Consider the following 20632-nt stretch of genomic DNA (forward strand, 5'->3'; position numbering starts at 1 on the left):
TCTAGTATGGGCCTGACGTACACGGTGTACAGAGTCTTGAACGATTCGAAACGCTATTCTTAGATTTGCCAGGCGCCCGTACGCTGCAGTAGTTATCTGACTGATGTACGCCTCAGGAGACGTGCTCGGTGTTATACTCACGCCAAGGTCCTTTTCTTTGAGTGAAGTTTGCAGTCTTTGGTCACCTAGATTATACTCTGTCTGGGGTCTTCTTTGCCCTTCCCCGATCTTCATGACTTTGCATTTGGTAGGGTTAAATTCACGAAGCCAGTTGCTGGACCAGGCTTGTAGCCTGTCCAGGTCTCTTTGTAGTCCTGCCTGATCCTTGACCGATTTAATTCTCCTCATTAACTTCACATCATCTGCAAACAAGGACACTTCTGAGTATCCATTCCGTTATGTCATTCACATATGCCAAAAACAGCACAGGTCCTAGGACTGACCCTTGTGGAAGCCCGCTTGTCACAGGCGCCCACTCTGACACCTCGTCACGTACCATGACTCGTTGTTACCTCCTTGTCAGGTATTCTCTGATCCATTGTAGTGCCTTTTCTGTTATGTGTGCCTGATCCTCTAGCTTTTGCAGTAACCTCTTGAGAAGAACTGTGTCGAAGGCCTTCTTGCAGTCCAAGAAAATGCAGTCTATCCACCCCTCTCTCTCTTGTCTTACTTCTGTCACCTTGTCATAAAACTCCAGTAGGTTTGTGACACAGGATTTTCCTTCCCTGAAACCGTGCTGGTTGTCGATTATACACAGTTTCTTTCCAGGTGCTTCACCACTCTCCTCCTGATGATCTTCTCCATGACCTTGCATACTATACACGTTAGTGACACAGGTCTGTAGTTTAATGCCTCGTGTCTGTCTCCTTTTTTAAAATTGGGACTACATTTTCCATACCTCAGGGAGTTGCCCAGTTTCAATGGATGTGTTGAAGATCTTTGTTAGTGGCACACACAACATCTTTGCTCTCTCTCTCTAAGGACCCACGGAGAGATGTTGTCTGGTCCCACCGCCTTTGAAGTATCGAGTTCACATAGCAGCTTCTTCACATCCTCCTCGGTTATGTGTACCTCATCCAGCACTTGTTGGTCTACCTCCCTGTTCTGATTTCCTGGAGTCCTACCAGTTTCCACTGTAAATACTTCTTTAAATCGCGTGTTGAGCTCCACACACACGTGTGTGTGTGTGTGTGTGTGTGTGTGTGTGTGTGTGTGTGTGTGTGTAGATGCGTGTGGAGGGAGAGGCAGGCAAGGAGGGGAGGGGGAGGTAGATAAAGGGATGAAGGGGGTGGGGCGAAAGGGTGGAGAAGGAAGAAAGTAACTTAGGAGCAGTATTAGGTAGGGATGAGACGAGTCCCGGGAACAAATCGAAGCCCAAGGTTCCCCCACCTCCCCCTCCCACCGCCCGGCTCTGCATTGCGGCACTAACTGATATATACTCACCCTTAATAGGTAAGGGAAAGCCAGGAGACAAGTCGTCACCTGTGGATACTTCGCAACTCGTGAGGAGATGAGACGCTGGGCGGCACCTTCAGCGCTCGGGATCCCCGGAGGGGGAGATACTAGGCCCAGTTTTTCTTTCGTTTCGTTTCGTGTTCGTTCCTGGGCACACGAACACCGCGTGTGCCCAGGAACGCAACTGCTGAGCACTGGGTAATTCAAACGCAGGTGGAGCACTGGGTAATTCAAAAGCAGGTGGAGCACTGGGTAATTCAAACGCAGGTGGAGCACTGGGTAATTCAAACGCAGGTGGAGCACTGGGTAATTCAAAGCAAGTGGAGCACTGGGTAATTCAAAGCAGGTGGAGCACTGGGTAATTCAAACGCAGGTGGAACACTGGATAATTCAAACGCAGGTGGAACACTGGGTAATTCAAAAGCAGGTGGAGCACTGGGTAATTCAAACGCAGGTGGAGCACTGGTTAATTCAAAAGCAGGTGGAGCACTGGGTAATTCAAACGCAGGTGGAGCACTGGGTAATTCAAACGCAGGTGGAGCACTGGGTGATTCAAAAGCAGGTGGAGCACTGGTTAATTCAAAAGCAGGTGGAGCACTGGGTAATTCAAACGCAGGTGGAGCACTGGGTAATTCAAAAGCAGGTGGAGCACTGGGTAATTCAAAAGCAGGTGGAGCACTGGGTAATTCAAACGCAGGTGGAGCGCTGGGTAATTCAAACGCAGGTGGAGCACTGGGTAATTCAAACGCCGGTGGAGCACTGGGTAATTCAAACGCCGGTGGAGCACTGGGTAATTCAAACGCAGGTGGAGCACTGGGTAATTCAAACGCAGGTGGAGCACTGGGTAATTCAAACGCAGGTGGAGCACTGGGTAATTCAAACGCAGGTGGAGCACTGGGTAATTCAAACGCAGGTGGAGCACTGGGTAATTCAAACGCAGGTGGAGCACTGGGTAATTCAAACGCAGGTGGAGCACTGGGTAATTCAAAGCAAGTGGAGCACTGGGTAATTCAAAGCAGGTGGAGCACTGGGTAATTCAAACGCAGGTGGAACACTGGATAATTCAAACGCAGGTGGAACACTGGGTAATTCAAAAGCAGGTGGAGCACTGGGTAATTCAAACGCAGGTGGAGCACTGGTTAATTCAAAAGCAGGTGGAGCACTGGGTAATTCAAACGCAGGTGGAGCACTGGGTAATTCAAACGCAGGTGGAGCACTGGGTGATTCAAAAGCAGGTGGAGCACTGGTTAATTCAAAAGCAGGTGGAGCACTGGGTAATTCAAACGCAGGTGGAGCACTGGGTAATTCAAAAGCAGGTGGAGCACTGGGTAATTCAAAAGCAGGTGGAGCACTGGGTAATTCAAACGCAGGTGGAGCGCTGGGTAATTCAAACGCAGGTGGAGCACTGGGTAATTCAAACGCCGGTGGAGCACTGGGTAATTCAAACGCCGGTGGAGCACTGGGTAATTCAAACGCAGGTGGAGCACTGGGTAATTCAAACGCAGGTGGAGCACTGGGTAATTCAAACGCAGGTGGAGCACTGGGTAATTCAAACGCAGGTGGAGCACTGGGTAATTCAAACGCAGGTGGAGCACTGGGTAATTCAAACGCAGGTGGAGCACTGGGTAATTCAAACGCAGGTGGAGCACTGGGTAATTCAAACGCAGGTGGAGCACTGGGTAATTCAAACGCAGGTGGAGCACTGGGTAATTCAAACGCAGGTGGAGCACTGGGTAATTCAAACGCCGGTGGAGCACTGGGTAATTCAAACGCAGGTGGAGCACTGGGTAATTCAAACGCAGGTGGAGCACTGGGTAATTCAAACGCAGGTGGAGCACTGGGTAATTCAAACGCAGGTGGAGCACTGGGTAATTCAAACGCCGGTGGAGCACTGGGTAATTCAAACGCAGGTGGAGCACTGGGTAATTCAAACGCAGGTGGAGCACTGGGTAATTCAAACGCAGGTGGAGCACTGGGTAATTCAAACGCAGGTGGAGCACTGGGTAATTCAAACGCAGGTGGAGCACTGGGTAATTCAAACGCAGGTGGAGCACTGGGTAATTCAAACGCAGGTGGAGCACTGGGTAATTCAAACGCAGGTGGAGCACTGGGTAATTCAAACGCAGGTGGAGCACTGGGTAATTCAAACGCAGGTGGAGCACTGGGTAATTCAAACGCAGGTGGAGCACTGGGTAATTCAAACGCAGGTGGAGCACTGGGTAATTCAAACGCAGGTGGAGCACTGGGTAATTCAAACGCAGGTGGAGCACTGGGTAATTCAAACGCAGGTGGAGCACTGGGTAATTCAAACGCAGGTGGAACACTGGGTAATTCAAACGCAGGTGGAACACTGGGTAATTCAAACGCAGGTGGAACACTGGGTAATTCAAACGCAGGTGGAACACTGGGTAATTCAAACGCAGGTGGAACACTGGGTAATTCAAACGCAGGTGGAGCACTGGGTAATTCTGCTGTAACTTTGTTGACATTTGAAGATCGCTAAGAATGAGAACGAAACACCCAAAGTTGTTAGAGACTGAACACTGCACACTGAGGGACTGAACACTGCACACTGAGGGACTGAACACTGCACACTGAGGGACCGAACACTGCACACTGAGGGACTGAACACTGCACACTGAGGGACTGAACACTGCACACTGAGGGACCGAACACTGCACACTGAGGGACTGAACACTGCACACTGAGGGACTGAACACTGCACACTGAGGGACTGAACACTGCACACTGAGGGACTGAACACAGCACACTGAGGGACTGAACACTGCACACTGAGGGACTGAACACTGCACGCTGAGGGACTGAACACTGCACACTGAGGGACTGAACACTGCACACTGAGGGACTGAACACTGCACACTGAGGGACTGAACACTGCACACTGAGGGACTGAACACTGCACACTGAGGGACCGAACACTGCACACTGAGGGACCGAACACTGCACACTGAGGGACTGAACACTGCACACTGAGGGACTGAACACTGCACACTGAGGGACCGAACACTGCACACTGAGGGACCGAACACTGCACACTGAGGGACCGAACACTGCACACTGAGGGACCGAACACTGCACACTGAGGGACTGAACACTGCACACTGAGGGACCGAACACTGCACACTGAGGGACCGAACACTGCACACTGAGGGACCGAACACTGCACACTGAGGGACTGAACACTGCACACTGAGGGACCGAACACTGCACACTGAGGGACCGAACACTGCACACTGAGGGACTGAACACTGCACACTGAGGGACTGAACACTGCACACTGAGGGACTGAACACTGCACACTGAGGGACTGAACACTGCACACTGAGGGACTGAACACTGCACACTGAGGGACTGAACACTGCACACTGAGGGACCGAACACTGCACACTGAGGGACCGAACACTGCACACTGAGGGACTGAACACTGCACACTGAGGGACTGAACACTGCACACTGAGGGACCGAACACTGCACACTGAGGGACTGAACACTGCACACTGAGGGACCGAACACTGCACACTGAGGGACTGAACACTGCACACTGAGGGACTGAACACTGCACACTGAGGGACTGAACACTGCACACTGAGGGACTGAACACTGCACACTGAGGGACTGAACACTGCACACTGAGGGACTGAACACTGCACACTGAGGGACCGAACACTGCACACTGAGGGACCGAACACTGCACACTGAGGGACTGAACACTGCACACTGAGGGACCGAACACTGCACACTGAGGGACCGAACACTGCACACTGAGGGACTGAACACTGCACACTGAGGGACTGAACACTGCACACTGAGGGACTGAACACTGCACACTGAGGGACTGAACACTGCACACTGAGGGACTGAACACTGCACACTGAGGGACTGAACACTGCACACTGAGGGACTGAACACTGCACACTGAGGGACTGAACACTGCACACTGAGGGACTGAACACTGCACACTGAGGGACTGAACACTGCACACTGAGGGACTGAACACTGCACACTGAGGGACTGAACACTGCACACTGAGGGACTGAACACTGCACACTGAGGGACTGAACACTGCACACTGAGGGACTGAACACTGCACACTGAGGGACTGAACACTGCACACTGAGGGACTGAACACTGCACACTGAGGGACTGAACACTGCACACTGAGGGACTGAACACTGCACACTGAGGGACTGAACACTGCACACTGAGGGACTGAACACTGCACACTGAGGGACTGAACACTGCACACTGAGGGACTGAACACTGCACACTGAGGGACTGAACACTGCACACTGAGGGACTGAACACTGCACACTGAGGGACTGAACACTGCACACTGAGGGACTGAACACTGCACACTGAGGGACCGAACACTGCACACTGAGGGACCGAACACTGCACAATTACCTCTCCGCTACCACTGTCTTCAGCATAAAAGTCGCCTCTGTGTTCGACTGATAAAGTTTGTTGCGCAGACCGAACTTATCTGTAATAAAGACACTCAGGTACTGCGCAGGTGTCTTGATTAACCCAGGTATTGTATACCACTGATGTATGACCGCACACTGTCAGGAAGGTGGTATTGTATACCACTGATGTATGACCGCACACTGTCAGGAAGGTGGTACTGTATACCACTGATGCATGACCGCACACTGTCAGGAAGGTGGTATTGTATACCACTGATGTATGACCGCACACTGTCAGGAAGGTGGTATTGTATACCACTGATGTATGACCGCACACTGTCAGGAAGGTGGTACTGTATACCACTGATGTATGACCGCACACTGTCAGGAAGGTGGTATTGTATACCACTGATGTATGACCGCACACTGTCAGGAAGGTGGTACTGTATACCACTGATGTATGACCGCACACTGTCAGGAAGGTGGTATTGTATACCACTGATGTATGACCGCACACTGTCAGGAAGGTGGTACTGTATACCACTGATGTATGACCGCACACTGTCAGGAAGGTGGTACTGTATACCACTGATGTATGACCGCACACTGTCAGGAAGGTGGTACTGTATACCACTGATGTATGACCGCACACTGTCAGGAAGGTGGTACTGTATACCACTGATGTATGACCGCACACTGTCAGGAAGGTGGTACTGTATACCACTGATGTATGACCGCACACTGTCAGGAAGGTGGTACTGTATACCACTGATGTATGACCGCACACTGTCAGGAAGGTGGTACTGTATACCACTGATGTATGACCGCACACTGTCAGGAAGGTGGTACTGTATACCACTGATGTATGACCGCACACTGTCAGGAAGGTGGTATTGTATACCACTGATGTATGACCGCACACTGTCAGGAAGGTGGTATTGTATACCACTGATGTATGACCGCACACTGTCAGGAAGGTGGTACTGTATACCACTGATGTATGACCGCACACTGTCAGGAAGGTGGTATTGTATACCACTGTTACAAAGCATGGCTTGCTTCTGCAGTATTTTAAAATTTGAGGTTGGAGAGTTGAAGGAGGAGGTCTTGCTTCTCCAGGAGGAGATTAGGAGGCTGAAGGTCCACCTCAATGGGTCTGGGAGAGAGTGTGAGGTGGCTGGAGTTGTGGGGAATGATGCTTCTAGCAGTGAGGTGCAGTCTGTCTATCGCTGTGAGGAGGCTGTAGTTGGGGAGGTAGCAACGGCTACCAGCAGTGAGGTGCAGTCCAGCACCTGCTACAAGTGGCGAGTGGTTCACAGTAATGGGAGGCGCATCAGAGTAAGGAAAGTTAAGAGTGAAGATCTGAAGGTAGGAAATCGCTTCTCTGTTCTTCAGGATGAATGTACTTCAGTGGCCAGTGAAGGTAAGGGTACTACTGCCCCTGCTAATGAAGGTAAGCGCATTCTTGTGGTTGGTGACTCTCAGGTAAGATATATTGACCGTGCTTTTTGTAATAGGAATAAGACGATGAGAGATAGTGTGTGCTTCCCTGGAGCTGGTGTTGGGGACATTGTCAACAGGCTGGATAATATCATATCAGGTAATGGGAACAAGCCCATTATCTGTCTCAGTGCTGGTGGAAATGATATTGGGAAGGGTAGGAGAGAAGAGCTGCTAGATAAGTACAGGTCAGCTATAGATTTCATTAAGTCTAAGGGAGGGATCCCAATCATATGTAGCATCTTGCCTAGAAGGGGAGTAGGAAATGAATGGTTGTCTAGGGCAATTGGTGTAAATTGCTGGCTAGACAGATACTGCAAGGAACTTGCAATCCCATTCATTGACAACTGGAACAACTTTTATGGCAAACATAATATGTATGCAAAGGATGGGGTACATCTCTCTGGGGCAGGGGTGGTAGCACTTGCAGACTCGATTGAGAAGGCCATTGGTGAAATGCCTATGATTTTAAACTGATGGAAGATAGAGGTATGGGTATGTGTGGGAAACAAGCAGGTTGCAACACTTGGGTTGGAAACAGTAAATGTATAAAAGGCATTCAGCATGAAGTTATAAATAAAGACAATAGATCAGGTCAGCAAACAAAGGGGGACAGCAGAGGGCTGCAAGGGACTAGCTCCCTTAAGGTTTACTATACTAATAGCAGGAGTGTAAGAAATAAGATAGATGAGCTAAGATTAATTGCAAGTGCAGGAAACATAGATATTATTGCTATAACAGAGACCTGGCTCAATCTGAAAGATAGAGAGATGCCCTCTGAATGTCACATACAAGGCTATAAATTATTCCACACTGACAGGGTCAACAGGAAAGGTGGTGGAGTAGCGATGTATGTCAGAGACAATTTAAATTGTTGTGTTAGACAAGATATTAAATTAGAAGCGTCAGCCACTGAATCTGTTTGGTTACAGCTTCTCGAGGGCCGAGAAAAACTAATTTTGGGTGTGATTTACAGGGCCCCAAATCTTGATAGGGAGTGCAGTAAACTTCTATGGGACGAAATTCGTAAGGCATCTACATACGAAAATGTTGTGCTAATGGGAGATTTCAACTATAGACAGATTGACTGGAGCAATTTGACAGGAAATTTAGAGTCAGGTGACTTTCTTGATACGATCCAGGATTGTTTTTTAAAACAGTTTGTGACAGAGCCAACTAGGGGAAATAACCTCCTTGACTTGGTTCTTGCCAGTAGGGAAACACTAATTAATAATCTTGAGGTTAATGATGAGCTTGGGGAAAGTGATCACAAATCACTCAGTTTTAATATATCATGGAATTCCTCTAATAATGGCAATCAAGTCTCCGTCCCTGATTTTCGCTTGGCTGATTTCATAGGACTGAAAAATTACTTAGGTGGGCTGAACTGGAATGACCTGACTAAGGGTCAGGTAGGTGGTGATGGTTGCAGATATGATGCTTTCCAGGGCATAGTTCTAGCTGCTCAGTCAAATTATGTTCCAAATAGGGAAATCAGATCAAACAAAAATGATCGTAAATGGATGAACAATAGATTAAAATATCTGATTGGTCAAAAGAGAGGCATATATAGGCAAATCAAAAGAGGAGAGGGGCAATTAAGAAATCGATATATTCAGTTAAAGAGAGAAATAAAAAAGGGAATTAGAAAAGCAAAAAGAGATTATGAGGTTAAAGTTGCAAGAGAATCGAAGACTAACCCAAAAGGATTCTTTCAGGTATACAGAAGTAAGATCAGGGACAAGATAGGCCCACTCAAAAGTTCCTCGGGTCAGCTCACTGACAGTGATAAGGAAATGTGTAGAATTTTTAACACATACTTCCTCTCAGTTTTTACACAGGAGGATACCAGCGATATTCCAGTAATGATAAATTATGTAGAACAGGACGATAATAAACTGTGCACGATTAGGGTCACAAGTGATATAGTCCTTAGGCAAATAGATAAATTAAAACCTAACAAATCCCCAGGCTCTGATGAACTGTATGCAAGGGTTCTAAAGGAATGTAAAGAGGAGCTTAGCGCACCTTTGGCTAATCTTTTCAACATATCACTACAAACTGGCATGGTGCCAGATAAGTGGAAAATGGCAAATGTGATACCTATTTTCAAAACAGGTGACAGGTCCTTAGCTTCGAACTATAGACCAATAAGCCTAACCTCCATAGTGGGAAAATTTATGGAATCAATAATTGCCGAGGCAGTTCGTAGCCACCTTGAAAAGCATAAATTAATCAACGAATCTCAGCATGGTTTTACAAAGGGGCGTTCCTGCCTTACGAATTTATTAACTTTTTTCACTAAGGTATTTGAGGAGGTAGATCATGGTAATGAATATGATATTGTGTATATGGACTTCAGTAAGTCTTTTGACAGGGTCCCACATCAGAGACTATTGAGGAAAATTAAAGCACATGGAATAGGAGGAGAAATTTTTTCCTGGATAGAGGCATGGTTGACAAATAGGCAGCAGAGAGTTTGCATAAATGGGGAGAAATCAGAGTGGGGAAGCGTCACGAGCGGTGTTCCACAGGGGTCAGTGTTGGGCCCCCTGCTGTTCACAATCTACATAAACGACATAGATGAGGGCATAAAGAGCGACATCGGCAAGTTTGCCGATGACACCAAAATAGGCCGTCGAATTCATTCTGACGAGGACATTCGAGCACTCCAGGAAGATTTAAATAGACTGATGCAGTGGTCGGAGAAGTGGCAGATGCAGTTTAATATAGACAAATGCAAAGTTCTAAATGTTGGACAGGACAATAACCATGCCACATATAAACTAAATAATGTAGATCTTAATATTACGGATTGCGAAAAAGATTTAGGAGTTCTGGTTAGCAGTAATCTGAAACCAAGACAACAGTGCATAAGTGTTCGCAATAAAGCTAATAGAATCCTTGGCTTCATATCAAGAAGCATAAATAATAGGAGTCCTCAGGTTGTTCTTCAACTCTATACATCCTTGGTTAGGCCACATTTAGATTATGCTGCACAGATTTGGTCACCGTATTACAGAATGGATATAAATTCTCTGGAAAATGTACAAAGGAGGATGACAAAGTTGATCCCATGTATCAGAAACCTTCCCTATGAGGATAGACTAAGGGCCCTGAATCTGCACTCTCTAGAAAGACGTAGAATTAGGGGGGATATGATTGAGGTGTATAAATGGAAGACAGGAATAAATAAAGGGGATGTAAATAGTGTGCTGAAAATATCTAGCCTAGACAGGACTCGCAGCAATGGTTTTAAGTTGGAAAAATTCAGATTCAGGAAGGATATAGGAAAGTACTGGTTTGGTAATAGAGTTGTGGATGAGTGGAACAAACTCCCAAGTACAGTTATAGAGGACAGAACGTTGTGTAGCTTTAAAAATAGGTTGGATAAATACATGAGTAGATGTGGGTGGGTGTGAGTTAGACCTGATAGCTTGTGCTACCAGGTCGGTTGCCGTGTTCCTCCCTTAAGTCAATGTGACCTGACCTGACTAGGTTGGGTGCATTGGCTTAAGCCGGTAGGAGACTTGGACCTGCCTCGCATGGGCCAGTGGGCCTTCTGCAGTGTTCCTTCGTTCTTATGTTCTTATGACCGCACACTGTCGTCTGGAAGGTAGTATTGTATACCACTGATGTATAACCGCACACTGTCGTCTGGAAAGTAGTACAGTATTGTATACCACTGATGTATAACCGCATACTGTCGTCTGGAAGGTAGTATTGTATACTGATGTATAACCGCACACTGTCGTCTGGAAGGTAGTATTGTATACCACTGATGTATAACCGCACACTGTCGTCTGGAAGGTAGTACAGTATTGTATACCACTGATGTATAACCGCACACTGTCGTCTGGAAGGTAGTATTGTATACCACTGATGTATAACCGCATACTGTCGTCTGGAAGGTAGTATTGTATACCACTGATGTATAACCGCACACTGTCGTCTGGAAGGTAGTATTGTATATCACTGATGTATAACCGCACACTGTCGTCTGGAAGGTAGTATTGTATACCACTGATGTATAACCGCACACTGTCGTCTGGAAGGTAGTATTGTATATCACTGATGTATAACCGCACACTGTCGTCTGGAAGGTAGTATTGTATATCACTGATGTATAACCGCACACTGTCGTCTGGAAGGTAGTATTGTATACCACTGATGTATAACCGCACACTGTCGTCTGGAAGGTAGTATTGTATACCACTGATGTATGACCGCACACTGTCAGGAAGGTGGTACTGTATACCACTGATGTATAACCGCACACTGTCGTCTGGAAGGTAGTATTGTATACCACTGATGTATAACCGCACACTGTCGTCTGGAAGGTAGTACAGTATTGTATACCACTGATGTATAACCGCATACTGTCGTCTGGAAGGTAGTATTGTATACCACTGATGTATAACCGCACACTGTCAGGAAGGTAGTATTGTATACCACTGATGTATAACCGCACACTGTCAGGAAGGTAGTATTGTATACCACTGATGTATAACCGCACACTGTCAGGAAGGTAGTATTGTATACCACTGATGTATAACCGCACACTGTCAGGAAGGTAGTATTGTATACCACTGATGTATAACCGCACACTGTCGTCTGTAAGATGGTATCGAAGGTGAGGTAGTATTGTATACCACTGATGTATAACCGCACACTGTCGTCTGGAAGGTAGTATTGTATACCACTGATGTATGACCGCACACTGTCAGGAAGGTGGTACTGTATACCACTGATGTATAACCGCACACTGTCGTCTGGAAGGTAGTATTGTATACCACTGATGTATAACCGCACACTGTCGTCTGGAAGGTAGTATTGTATACCACTGATGTATAACCGCACACTGTCGTCTGGAAGGTGGTATCGAAGGTGAGACGACTTACTACAAACATTATTACCTTGTAGCACTCCGCCTGTTTGTTTCTTCTAGTATCCCCTAATTCTGATTTTTTTTTCCCCAGCTAATAAGAAGCTCAGCCATCATCACAACAGAAACTATTCGACTAAAGAGGTCTCTGGCGGTACGGGTTTCAGCTTTGTTGAAAATGGTACAAAATATCGACAGGTTGAAGATTAAGACAAGTGTGCAACAGTTGGGTATCTTTATTGGTGAAACGTTTTGCCTACACAGGGGGTTTCTTCAGTCAAATACTGAGGCAGCAGTAGTAACGAAATAAAGATGTAATTAGTCCATCAACCTTGAAAATGTATTTGAGGTGGTCAGTCCCTCAGTTCCATGATCTGGAACGATATCGTTCCAGACCATGGAGGTGAACTCTTCTTCAGGCTGAGGGACTGACCACCTCAAATATTTTTTCTTCGAGGTTGATGGACTGATTACATCATTATTTCATTACTACTGCTTCCTCTGTATCTGACTGAGAAACCCACTGTGTAGGCGAAACGTTTCATCAATAAAGATTCCCAACTGTTAGGTTTAAGCTCCTTTGCCCTTGGAACTTGACTGTCTATGGACATTCTTGGATGTCCACTGAATGAACATCAACGACAAATTAATCATTCACGAGTGCTACAACCTCAATTTTCTGCCCTGAGATTCTGACGACTCGGTAATTTAACCTTTGTATCCATTTTTGCCACGTTCTTAATGATAAGTTAGACTTAGTGAACGATAAACGCAAAGTGGCCAGCTCTACGGTCACTATCTTCAACACGATGTGCTTAACTGCCCGCTTATTGAAGAATATAGAGATAGACAGTACTATATTAACCTATGTGATGTGTCATATCTTAATAAAGAAAATAAGATACGAGATATATTAAGTAAGTTTCCTAAATTTTGTTGTAACAGATAGATGAACTGTAGATATAAATCCAGATGTACTCCTGTTAACCCTTTTTGGGGCCTAGTTCCTAGGTCTTTTGTGTATCCATATGCTGTTGCACTACCCTCCATAGGATGGATATGAGGTGCACAATAAACCAGCCACTTCGGTGGCAAAATCTAAAATCTAGTGAGCGAATGATTAAGGTAGGAGTCTGAGGGGAAGGGAACTCATTCGTAGTTAATTGGAAGTAATGGCCAGCAACAAAAGTCTCATGGATCAATAGCTAAGGTAGTGAGGAACTCAGGACAGACTTATTCGTGTTAAAGTAATGATGAGCAACGCAAGTCACTTGGTCACTTCAAATATACAAATAATTACAAAGACGAGAGTTTGTAAAGTCAGGAAAACGTCCGAGCATAAGTAAGGTTAGGTAATAAAGATCTTGCGCGGCTATAAAATTGGTTGGACAGATTTGTGAGCGAAAGGTAGATGAATTAGAGAAGGACCCTTACGTACAGTTCAAGATATTTATTAGAGGAAACATTTCGCCAAGAGTGACTTCTTCAGTCTAATAAATGTCCTGAAGGTACATTGTCTTTTTCCACATCCTGTCGGTATCACCATACCATTTTTCAGAGAAGGACCCGCCTAGTAGGGGCCAGCAGGCATCCTGCACTCCCCCCTCCATTCTATGCTCTTATGTGTCATCCGACGGTCTTAGCTGGTGGTGGACGGGGCGAGAACTACTACATTATAACGTGTGCGAGTGTGGTGGTAAAACTGGAGATTCCTGCTCTTCGTCTTACAGCGATCACAGATTTCTAAACACTGGCGTCAGCTGAAAACTGCTGCCAATGATGCCCACCTGTGCACCGGTCCAGCGCATCAGGTGTGTGTGTGTTAGTGTGTGTGTGTGTGTGTGTGTGTGTGTGTGTGTGTGTGTGTGTGTGTGTGTGTGTGTACTCACCTAGTTGAGGTTGCGGGGGTCGAGTCCGAGCTCCTGGCCCCGCCTCTTCACTGATCGCTACTAGGTCACTCTCCCTGAGCCTTGAGCTTTATCATACCTCTGCTTAAAGCTATGTATGGATCCTGCCTCCACTACATCGTGTGTGTGTGTGTGTGTGTGTGTGTGTGTGTGTGTGTGTGTGTGTGTGTGTGTGTGTGTGTGTGTGTGTGTGTGTGTGTGTGTGTGTGTGTGTTCCCATGAAACACGCACATTTTTTGATGTCTCCGTTGCTCGTAATTTTTGTGCTTCGCTTATCCTAATGGGGAGACTTCCACCTGTTTCCCCCACGTATTTCTTTTCACAGTGGCCACATGGGATCGTACAGACTCCGGAAGGGGAAACTGGTGAGTGACCAGTGGGTCACTTCCTAGTGAGTTCTTTGACGATTGTGGACGCAGCAGCGGTCGGACGATTGTTGTTCTTAGTGGGTGATTGTTAGGTACTGTAACCAGTGCATATAATGTACTATATTACTGGCTACAATGCTACAAGGGAGGACCACATACCTGTCATCTGTGTTTCCTGAGCGTCCTGTTCTTGGTGGTCATGAACCAGCGTCTACACTTTAAGATGACGGATCAATCAAGCTACTGGTGAAAGATATCAGCATGTCGCCAGAGAACGCTTGATGAATGTTGAGCCGTTGCTTGTTCTTCTCTCCCTTCACCCTTGTTTTTCCATACACCCCCTTTTATCTTTCTTTTTCACCCCTCCTTTTATTTTTATATTTTTTAGCCTTTCCTCTCCTCTTCCATCATCTCCCTTTCCTTCTCCCCAACTCCTGCCTCTCCTCCTCTCTCAGCCCCTCCTCTCCCTTCCCGTAGGCAAACAACCTTTACAGTTGAGCACAAACAATGTCAAACAAATCTTTAGAATCTGCCACAAACAATGATTCACAATACCTGCCATTCTCCTGGCAGACTCCCCCGAGACAACACCAAGCCTGGCAGGGAGAAACTGAACTACTCCCCTCCCTCTACTGTTTCTCTCCCTTACTCTCCTCCTCTGTCACTCTCCCTCTCCTGCCCCACTCTCTCCCCGCCTCTCTCATTCTCATCTCTCCCCTATCTTTCCCCCGGACTCTCTCCTTCCCTCCCCCCCCTCCCTTTTGATATATTTAACTTCTCCCATAACTGTACTTCCTTCTTGTATATTTACATTTCTGTGACATAGTCACAGAGGAAGAAGCCCCTATCCCTCTCCCGCTTCCCCTCCCCCTCCCCCCTCCCCTCCCCCATGATAAACTGGCTTAGCTCCCCCTCGCCGTAAAACCGTCTGTGATAAAATGCTTATTACCACACATCTGAATATTTGTGGCATTCACTGGGGCTCAATGTTGAGCTCCACCCCCACCCCTCGAGTTGAGCTCCTCCTCCCCACCCCTCGTGTTGAGCTCCACCCCCACCCCTCGTGTTGAGATCCACCCCCACCCCTCGAGTTGAGGTCCTTCCCCCCCGCCCCTCGTGTTGAGCTCCACCCCCACCCCTCGAGTTGAGCTCCTCCCCCCCACCCCTCGTGTTGAGATCCACCCCCACCCCTCGAGTTGAGCTCCTCCCCCCCACCCCTCGTGTTGAGCTCCACCCCCACTCCTCGAGTTGAGCTCCTCCCCCCCACCCCTCGTGTTGAGCTCCACCCCCACCCCTCGAGTTGAGCTCCACCCCACCCCTCGTGTTGAGCTCCACCCCCACCCCTCGAGTTGAGCTCCACCCCCACCCCTCGTGTTGAGCTCCACCCCCACCCCTCGTGTTGAGCTCCACCCCCCACCCCTCGTGTTGAGCTCCACCCCCACCCCTCGTGTTGAGCTCCACCCCCACCCCTCGAGTTGAGCTCCTCCACCCCCACCCCTCGAGTTGAGCTCCACCCCACCCCTCGTGTTGAGCTCCACCCCCACCCCTCGTGTTGAGCTCCACCCCACCCCTCATGTTGATCTCCTCCCCACTACCTGGAGCTCCGCTCCCCTTTACCTTTGATATATACTTTTGAAGAGTTTCGAGATTTTAACTACTATCAGAGCCCAGCCATGGGCCAGGCTCATCCTGTGCTTGTCTGATCAACCAGGCTGTTGCTGATGGAGGCCCGCTGCCCCACATATCCATCACAGCCTGTGTTGAGCGCCACCCCCGTGTTGAGCTCCACCCCCGTGTTGAGCTCCACCCCACTGTGTTGAGCACCACCCCACTGTGTTGAGCGCCACCCCACGTCCTTAACTCTCCCTCCCTCATTCTCCCTTTTCCCTTCACTTTCTTTTCCTCTTCCTCGTTCCCTTAGTTAATCATTCTCTCTTTCCTTCTCCGTTTCCCCCACACCATCCTCCCTCTATTACATATTTCCCTCCTTACGCTCTTCTAGTACCCCTCACTGTTCTCTCTCTCTCTCTCCCCTCCATCTGTCTCTCTCTCTCTCCCTTCCATCTCTCAAACACTAATTTACTTGCTCTAATTATATTTCCGGATCATGTCGCTCCCCCTTCCCCTCTAACTCTCCCTTCCCCTGTCGCTCTCCCTTCCCCTCTCTAAAGTCCCACCTTTTTTTTCACATCTACCCTTCCTTTCTTTCCCTCTTCCCTCCCGTCGTCTCCCTCTCTATACATTCAACCCGTTACTTATCCTCTCCTTCGTACTTCCTATTTATCCTTATCCTACCCTTATTTCGCTCCCTCGTTCTACGTTTCCCTTCCCTCTCATCTCACTCCCTCTCTTACTCTCGTTCATTTCCCTCCAGTCCCTCTCACCCCACTCGCCCTCTCCCTCCCCTCTCGTTAACCTATGAGGTACTCCATCAAAACACTTAAAAATGAGCGCTCACTTAAGTGACAGCTTACACTTGAGTGCGAGAGTCCTCCTTCCACTCTTACTGAAGTGTGTGTGTGTGTGTGTGTGTGTGTGTGTGTGTGTGTGTGTGTGTGTGTGTGTGTGTGTGTGTGTGTGTGTATGTGTATGTGTATGTGTATGTGTGTATGTGTATGTGTGTATGTGTATGTGTGTATGTGTGTGTGTGTGTGTGTGTGTGTGTGTGTGTGAGAGAGAGAGAGAGAGAGAGAGAGAGAGAGAGAGAGAGAGAGAGAGAGAGAGAGAGAGAGAGAGAGAGAGAAGGGAGAATTATAGGAGAGGAAGATGAGAGGAGAAGCAAAGAAAGTGGAAGACGAATGTGGGAGATGATCAAATAAACAATACACCATGAACACTATACACCATGAACACTATACACCATGAACACTATACACCATGAACACTATACACCATGAACACTATACACCATGAACACTATACACCATGAACACTATACACCATGAACACTATACACCATGAACACTATACACCATGAACACTATACACCATGAACACTATACACCATGAATACTATACACCATGAATACAACATGCAAACAATACATGAAGACAATACTACAAGAACAGTATACATCAACACAATACAACAAGAACAGTATACATCAACACAATACAACAAGAACAGTATACATCAACACAATACAACAAGAACAGTATACATCAACACAATACAACAAGAACACTATACATCAACACAATACAACAAGAACAATACTACAAAATTAATAACGTAACCATACAAATTATGACATACCCATTTGGACTTCCTCTTCTACCTTCTCTTCCTCCTCCTCTTCTACCTTCTCTTCTTCTTCCTCCTCCTCCTCCTCCTCCAAGAAAACACAACGTACCTGAAACAAAGGAAAACGTTGATAAATATATATGCTTAAGTCGAGATGAGGAAGAAGGAAGGGAAAGAAAATGAACGAAGATGCCCAAGAAAAGGGGGAGGGGAAAATATGATGGGGTACAGAATAAGAGAAGGGAATAAATGGGTGGGAGGAAGAGAAGGTAATAAAGGGGGAGGAAGGGAATAAAGGGGTGGGGAGGAGAAGGGAATAAAGGTGTGAGGTAGTGTGAGGAGACCCAGACTGTGACGATGATGGTGGTAACATGGAAACACAAATGACAATTCTCCAAGATTTCTTACTGTCTCTTTGTCAAGACAACATCCTGTGTGTGCCATCCTGTGTGTGCCATTCTGTGTGCGCCATTCTGTGTGCGCCATTCTGTGTGCGCCATTCTGTGTGTGCCATCCTGTGTGTACCATCCTGTGTGTACCATCCTGTGTGTACCATCCTGTGTGTACCATCCTGTGTGTACCATCCTGTGTGTACCATCCTGTGTGTACCATCCTGTGTGTACCATCCTGTGTGTACCATCCTGTGTGTACCATCCTGTGTGTACCATCCTGTGTGCACCATCCTGTGAGCACCATGCAGTGTGCACCATCCTGTGAGCACCATCCAGTGCACACCATCCAGTGCACACTATCCAGTGAGCACCATCCAGTGTGCACCATCCAGTGTGCACCATCCAGTGCACACCATCCTATGTGCACCATCCAGTGAGCACCATCCTGTGACCATCCTGTGAGCACCATCCAGTGCACACCATCCTGTGAGCACCATCCAGTGCACACCATCCTGTGAGCACCATCCAGTGAGCACCATCCAGTGCACACCATCCTGTGAGCACCATCCAGTGCACACCATCCTGTGAGCACCATCCAGTGCACACCATCCTGTGAGCACCATCCAGTGAACACCATCCAGTGCACACCATCCTGTGAGCACCATCCAGTGCACACCATCCTGTGAGCACCATCCAGTGCACACCATCCTGTGAGCACCATCCAGTGCACATCCTGTGAGCACCATCCAGCGCACACCATCCTGTGAGCACCATCCCGTGAGCACCATCCTGTGAGCACCATCCAGTGCACACCATCCTGTGAGCACCATCCAGTGAGCACCATCCTGTGAGCACCATCCAGTGAGCACCATCCTGTGAGCACCATCCAGTGCACACCATCCTGTGAGCACCATCCAGTGCACACCATCCTGTGAGCACCATCCAGTGTACACCATCCTGTGAGCACCATCCAGTGAGCACCATCCTGTGAGCACCATCCAGTGAGCACCATCCTGTGAGCACCATCCAGTGACCACCATCCAGTGTACACCATCCGGTGAGCACCATCCAGTGAGCACCATCCAGTGAGCACCATCCTGTGAGCACCATCCAGTGTACACCATCCTGTGAGCACCATCCAGTGAGCACCATCCTGTGAGCACCATCCAGTGAGCACCATCCTGTGAGCACCATCCAGTGTACACCATCCAGTGAGCACCATCCAGTGTACACCATCCTGTGAGCACCATCCAGTGAGCACCATCCTGTGAGCACCATCCAGTGTACACCATCCTGTGAGCACCATCCAGTGAGCACCATCCTGTGAGCACCATCCAGTGAGCACCATCCTGTGAGCACCATCCAGTGTACACCATCCAGTGAGCACCATCCAGTGTACACCATCCTGTGAGCACCATCCAGTGTACACCATCCGGTGAGCACCATCCAGTGCACACCATCCTGTGAGCACCATCCAGTGCACATCATCCAGTGTGCACCATCCAGTGTGCACCATCCAGTGAGCACCATCCAGTGTGCACCATCCAGTGTGCACCATCCAGTGAGCACCATCCAGTGTGCACCATCCAGTGTGCACCATCCAGTGTGCACTCAGCCAAGTTATCAATTATGATAATTACCAATAATCATAATAAAAAATATTAAAAAAAAAAATAAAAAAAAATTAACATTTAAAAATAATAAGAATTAATAAAAATGGTACTGACCTGGTGGCTGAAGGTGTCGCTTCACAAGACCAGCGTCCGGGCTAGATCCCCGGCGAGGGTAGAAACACCTAGTGTTTCCTTACACCGGTAGTCCATATTCACCCATCAGTATACAATGGGCACCTGGGTGTTAGTGGACTGGTGTGGGTCGCATCCTGGGACAAAACTGACCTAATTTGCCGGAAATGGTGAGCACAAGACACAGCACCGTACACAGTAACATGTGACTGGTGTCAGCTACGACTGTGTACCTTGTATATGTACTTGTGGTAAATATTTATAAAGACATCATATATCTTAAGAGTATTCCAAGACAAATATAAGAGGAACGTACAGTGAATGTACAGTGTACACTACTGGGCATGTGTAGCAGGTGTACACCACCACCACCAACACCTCTCACTACACTGTCCACTGCTTGGTTGGTTAATGGTGGTGGGAGGGAGGGAAGGGGAGGGAGAGGGGTGGGGGGGAAGGGTGGTAAAGTGGGAGGGGAAGGGGAGGAATACAGTCTATCGACTACACTAGGGGGGTTATTAACGCTGATCGTAACATATTCACCACTGGACAAGAATACTTTAATGCTTAAAGTAGGGATTAAGTTAAGCTCTCAGTATATATACACTGAGACATACACATCTGGGTGGTGCATATATACTGAGACATACACATCTGTGTGGTGCATATATACTGAGACATACACATCTGGGTGGTGCATATATACTGA

General features: G+C 47.6%; 1 protein-coding gene across 1 annotated transcript in view; it reads right to left on the reverse strand.

Moving 5' to 3' along the window:
- The window catches only part of LOC128689455 (TOX high mobility group box family member 3), a 474930-nt gene extending 454653 nt beyond the window's left edge, over positions 1–20277 (reverse strand). Inside the window, exon 1 of the mRNA XM_053777775.2 lies at positions 19906–20277. The gene's annotated coding sequence lies outside the window, so the exon portion shown is untranslated. The remainder of the gene's footprint in view (positions 1–19905) is intronic.
- Between the last annotated feature and the right edge of the window lie 355 nt (positions 20278–20632).

This window comes from Cherax quadricarinatus, chromosome 18 (genome assembly GCF_038502225.1).
Source record: "Cherax quadricarinatus isolate ZL_2023a chromosome 18, ASM3850222v1, whole genome shotgun sequence".
In the NCBI taxonomy this organism is placed as follows: domain Eukaryota; kingdom Metazoa; phylum Arthropoda; class Malacostraca; order Decapoda; family Parastacidae; genus Cherax; species Cherax quadricarinatus.